This window comes from Mesocricetus auratus, unplaced genomic scaffold (genome assembly GCF_017639785.1).
Source record: "Mesocricetus auratus isolate SY011 unplaced genomic scaffold, BCM_Maur_2.0 Super-Scaffold_100023, whole genome shotgun sequence".
NCBI classification, from domain to species: domain Eukaryota; kingdom Metazoa; phylum Chordata; class Mammalia; order Rodentia; family Cricetidae; genus Mesocricetus; species Mesocricetus auratus.
Window position 1 is genome coordinate 7,419,859 of NW_024429204.1, and position 6,000 is coordinate 7,425,858.

At 40.8% G+C, this 6,000-nt stretch overlaps 1 long non-coding RNA gene across 1 annotated transcript in view; it reads left to right on the forward strand.

The window, feature by feature from the left end:
- LOC121133680 overlaps positions 1-2,104 on the forward strand; it is a 28,299-nt gene extending 26,195 nt beyond the window's left edge. Inside the window, exon 2 of the long non-coding RNA XR_005870637.1 lies at positions 1,706-2,104. This is a non-coding gene — a long non-coding RNA (uncharacterized LOC121133680). The remainder of the gene's footprint in view (positions 1-1,705) is intronic.
- The last annotated feature ends 3,896 nt before the right edge of the window (positions 2,105-6,000 follow it).

Below are 6,000 nucleotides of genomic sequence, written 5' to 3' on the forward strand. Positions count from 1 at the left end.
CTTCACTCAGACAACTTGCTTCTCAAGAAAATGGGTGTTATAAATCTCACCATAGACTCTTCCTGAAAAAGTGAAGAACACGTACCTCAATTTTGATAATACTATCAGCATCATGAAGCGAGTGCCACTTTATGTCCAGATGTCCAGAGGCTGTGCTGTCCTCATCTGGTATTTATTTCCGATGTCCTCCTAGCCGCTCAAAGACAATATGAATACCAAATGGAGAAGGCAAGTTGGACATTAAACTATATGTCCTCATGCAGTTTTGCAAGGATGACTTTTCTCCAGGGTAATACTGAAGCAGATGTTACGATTCTGTGAAAGTTTTATTTGTAATTTTATGAGATCAGAAAAAAAATTCCATATGGAATGTTCTCTTTGGTTTTCAGGAAGAATTATATATAGAAGAGAAAGGTAAGAAACAGAAAGGGAAAGGTTGTTTATTTTGTCTAATTCTGTTGCTAAGAAGACATATTATTTGTATCCTGGCTCTAAATTTCTCATTTTGAATATAGAACAGATATTTTTTCCTGTTCTGTTGGATGACAGAGGTTGAAGCACTTCAGCAACGGTTGGCCTTTCGGTGACGGAAAAGCCATATCATGTCATTTTTACACTCCAAGGATGATTCCTTTTAGATAGAGTGAAGTGTCAGGAATGGGGCCTTCTGACAGCAGGGTGAAACTCTCACATTTAAAGAATTCTCACCAGAGGTGTTTGTAATCTCCCTCTATTTTTCCCTTCTTCAGAAAACCTGTTTGAAGATAAAGCAGAGTGTAGCCTGTGCCCTGTCAGCTTCCTGCAGAGTGTTAACTCAAAAAACCCCCATCAGTCACAGAGGACACCATTTAACAAGTTCCTGGTGACCAGGAATGAGTTCCAGATCACCTTCTGCAGTATCTGGTGGGCTTGGTCAGCTGCCACAGCCCCCTAGTTATTCGTTCCATGCACAGAAGGCAGCATCTATCTTCAGGTTTAACGCTTTCCCTAACAAGGTCCAGTATTATTGTGTACCTGTAGCTTCTTTAGAAAGGCAGCAAATGACTTTGATAATGTCAATAAAATAAGAATATCATGATATCTTCCTTAATAGACCTAGTGTCTTCAGCATGGGTTGTTAGAAGTGCTAAATTTTACTTTTGGTATAAAGGGTAAATCAGATTTCCTAAGTGCAGTATTATTTTATTTAGAACAAATTAAAAAAAAACACTTCACATTGCACTTTATGCCAAGGTGTTGGGGTTCTGATGCTGGAAGGTCTTTCCTCTCATGGAGCTCATATTCTTAGAATGATTTGAAATATTGCCTCCTGAAAGATGTGTTGTTGAACAGTTTTGTCTCTTCTGTAAGGTTCCTTCTAACATTTTAAAAAGAATTTTTTTTTTATTTTGAAATACATCTAGTTTCTAGAAGGGCCACAAAGATGGTGCAGTGGGTTTTCTGGTCCCCCTAAGTTGACATCTTATGTCTTGCATAGTCAAATGATCATCGAGTCCTCTAAGATTGGTATAACAGCATTCACGGGTCTATGGATGGTATACATGTTCCCCACTATCTTTTTGCTGTTGGATTGCAGTAGCCTGGATATCACATTGCAGGCAGTTATTATATCTTCCTGTATGTCTTCAATCTGTGGCAATTTCTCAGTTTTTTCCTTTTCTTTTTTTTTTTCTTTTCTTTTTTTTTTTTTTTGACAATCTTGAAGACTATTGGCCAGACCTTGTAGAGCGTCCTTCAACTTAAAATGCTTTCGTATTTTCCTATCATGAGACTGAAACTAGGGATTGGAAGAAATGTGCAGAGAAAAATCTTCTCCTCACCTTATGAAAAGGATCATGATATCAACATTTTACAAGGAGAAACACTCACCTTGGTCGCATGCTTAGGATCAACCCACCAGCTTCTTCCTCCGACGGCACTGCCCCTCCCTTTTTATTATCCCTCCGTTCTCAAAACTGAATCACAGAGTACAAACTGCACTCAGTGATCCTGTGCGTGTGTTGTGCTTCACTTCTCAGAGTGGGGAAGGAAGAAAATTTGTTACAAAAGCTGTTGAGGTGCTAAAAGCAGCGTTTAATAAAAGCCTTTTCTGAGTCCCCGCCTACCTTCTGTGTCTCTTTAATATAACCTCCTTCAGTGAATATTACAATAGTAGTTCCTGCTGTAGAGTTGAAATAGTCATTTTTTTCTATTTTTCTTCACCATCTATTAACTGTAGTTTGTTAATTTTAACTCTGCAGGGAAAAGCTGTTCTCTTTCAGTTTTTTTTTTGTATGTGTGTTTTTAAACAAATATTTGAGCTGGTATGGTATTATGTATGTTATTCTTTGGGTTCTGGTACAGTCTTATTATTACATATTTTAATGTTCACATTGCCCCAACTGTGACCGCTTCATGCTTTGCTGGATCCTCTGCTGTTGCTCACCATGCAACCCTGCCACTGGCTGCTGCAAGTGCTTTCACTCTGTCTGGCGGCCATTTCCTTGTAGGCAACTCTATATGAAGGTCTGTGATTAGCAAACTTGGGAAAGAAAGCTGGGGGAAAGGTATTGTTCTCACTCAGAGAATTACTCGCACATGTGTTTGAAACCATCAATAGTGGTTTTGCTGAGCACAAGTGATAGCCGTAGCGGAGAATACAGGCGCTGTTCATGTTGGTGAGTCTGTTTATACGTTACTAATAAGCATGTGTTTCCTAAGTGAGATACCACACACGCTCATCAGTTACTTCACTCCTCAAAACTTCTGTGTGAGCCTCGTAACGTGTCCTGTAAACAAGCCTGATTAGCAATTACGTGTTGAGCTTTATCTGTTCCCTTAGCAGCATTCACTTGGTCATGGGAAGAAGGGGAGGATAGGTCGTTCCTTGGACAGAGGACACTCATGCATGGATTTCTAGGATCTCTGAGAAACAAATTGGAGATAAGGAGAAACAAACAAACAACCTTAACACACTATCTACAGGAGCAAAGTAGACTAATAGAACAAACCGTCCAGAAAAGAACAGAAAGAAATCAAGCTGAGTTCCCTCTGGAGGCAATTATTCCCCTTGGGAAGCACGCTCTTCCCAGGGATAGGGAGCCCACCTGCTGAAGGGGAGGGCCATGCTCAAGAAAAAGAAGTAGTTAAGAACAAGCACCGTAATTCAGGGATAGACTTTTTTTAAGTATCTTTTTTTTTATTTTTCAAATATAAATTAGAATCAACGTTGCTTCACACGTCAATCCCAGCTCCCACTCCCACACCCTCCCACCAAACTCCCATCCCCCTCCCCCAATCCCCACTCCTTTCCCCAGGGGGTTGAGGCCCTCCATGGGGGTATCCAGAGTTAGTCATTTCATCCAGGGCAGGGCCTAGGCCTCCCTCAAGAGTCCAGGCTGAGAGAGCATCTCTCATTGTGGGATAGGCACCATTTGTATGTCAGGGATAAATACTGATCTACTGCCCAAGGCCCCATAGATTGCCTAGGCCTCCTCATTGACACCCACATTCAGGGGGTCTGCATCAGTCCCATGCTGGATTCCCAGACATCAGTCTGGGGTTCGAGAGCTCCCCCTTGTTCAGGTCAGCTGTTTCTCTGGGTTAAACAAGTCCAGTCTTGACCCCTATGCTCATCAGTCCTCCCTCTCTGACACTGGGTTCCTTGAGTTCAGCTCAGTGTTTAGCTGTGGGTGTCTGCCTGTGCTTCAATCAGTCATTGGTTGAAGGTTCTGTTTTCCAGACTCTCTGGCAGTGGGACTGTAGGCTGGCACTCCCCAGATCCATGTCTTTTTAAAGTACATTTTTTGAGATTGTAATTACAACACTTGATTTTTTCTTATCCCAAACCATTCCATGTATCCTGCCCCTGCTTTCAAATTCATGGCAGGCCTCTTTTCCTCTCTCTCTCTCTCTCTCTCTCTCTCTCTCTCTCTCTCTCTCTATATATATATATATATATATATATATATATGTGTGTGTGTGTGTGTGTGTGTGTGTGTGTGTGTGTGTGTGTGTGTGTAATGTGTGTGTGCATTCCTAAGTACACAAATACCATTTGCTCAGTCTGTGTAGTATTACTTGTATATATACATTTTCAGGGTTGACTGTTAGGTGTTGGAGAACCAATTGGTGTGCTCTTGCCTTGGGTAGACTATTTTTCTGCCCTTGGCATTCCTTATCTGCTGGCGTTTCTTTGTCCAGGGTTGGGCCTTAGACTTCTCTCCCTTACCTGCATTAGCATGTCTACTGGTGCTGTGCTTGCCCAGTCCGTGTTGAGGCAGCCATGTTGGCACAACTTCATGGCTGTTATCTTCTGAAATTTCTGGGAGGTGCAATCTCACAGTAAACTCTCTGCTCCTCTGGCACCTACAATCATCCTGCTCTATCTTCTGCAATGATCTCTGGGGCTTAGGGCAAGTAAGTATTGTGTTGTAGATGGATCAGGCAAGACTAGCCCCCCACAACTCTGCCTTTTGATCAATTGTAGTTTTCTATAATCATCTCCTTCTGAAGTTCCCTTCATCAGGGATGAAGACTATACTTATCTGTAGGTGTAAGGGCACATATTTAGAATGGAGTTAGCGGTTATACTGACTTAGTGAAGTGGTAATTGTAGGTTCTCCACTCAGATCCATGACTTCTAGGACCAGATATTTTTTTCCCTCCTGGTGAGGTTGTCTCAAGTCCAGTCAGAGGGCTGTGGGTTAACATCAAGGTATGGGTGCCAAAACCGTACCCTTAGGGTTACCCTGTCATGCTGGCCATGGTTTTGGCTCATTAACATCATAGCTGGATCTGGTTGTTTCCCTTATTTGGTAGTTTGCATGGTATCATGAAAGCTACTCTTCAAGGAGGAGGATTTCAGGTCCGATCAAGTTTAGGCGGCCCTTGGGCCCTGTGTCTAAAGTGCATGATGTCTTCAACAATAGGAAATTACTTTCCACTTCTTGGGGGCAACCAAGGGTATTTGCAATAGTCTTTATGTTTTTGGAGTCTCTTGGAGAGACACGATCAACAACTCAAAAAAGGGCTTCTCATGCCCAAAGTTGGAGTTGTTAGATGATCTGTTGCTTTTGGGGAAAGTGTTGTCAGCCCAGACAGGAAAATTTCATTTAAATTATGTGCATATATTTACACCCAACTTATGTGTATTATAAGTATTTTAGGTAGATAATTAATAGTATCATTATTTATGCATTTCTCAGACATGAACATTTGAGTATTTGCTTGTGCTGATATGATCCTATTCATCTGTGCATGTACAATAAATTTCTATTAATATATAGAAGCTTCTGCAGTGTCTGGATTCAGGAACATCTTGCTTCAATATGTAGACACAAAACCTCTTGGATGTCTTAAAGATGATGTTAGGATTTCTAACTCTTGGGGGCTTTTAAGTTACAAATTATTTAGGCACCAAGTGTCTGTAGGCTCACCCAGAAACATTACAACTTGCAATTTTACACGTTATTTTATTTTATTTTATTTGCCGAGGAAGAATGAGGCAAAGACTCCGGAAGAACATGTCTACATTAATGTATACATCTGGTAGATTCAATCAAGCAGAGAAGATGGACAAGTATACAGGAGTATCCCTGCCAGAGAATTTGAGAACATACCTCCTCTGTGTCTAATAACATATATGAAGTGTAATACAATATGGTGTAATGAATTTCATTTATCTACTGTAATGGCTGGGTCAGAAAAGACCACATTTTGACAGAGCACCATAAAGATAAGTATCTGAGATAGCTGATTAAAACACATGATATCACAAGAAACTGCCTTCCGAACATCATTTTTGGAAACAAGAAGAAACCACTTACACGTAAATCAAGCACTTAAAAAAATGTAAGTGTTTTTTCTCTTGGCTGTGTATGTAGGCTTTATCTCTCTCATACTCCCCATTCCACATGTAACATTGCTGCAGTTCTCTGTCTGCTCACCTGCATCCAATACAAAGTTTTCCTTCAAGTAATTTTGCCTATCATCCATCTATTTGTCTATCTATCTATCTAT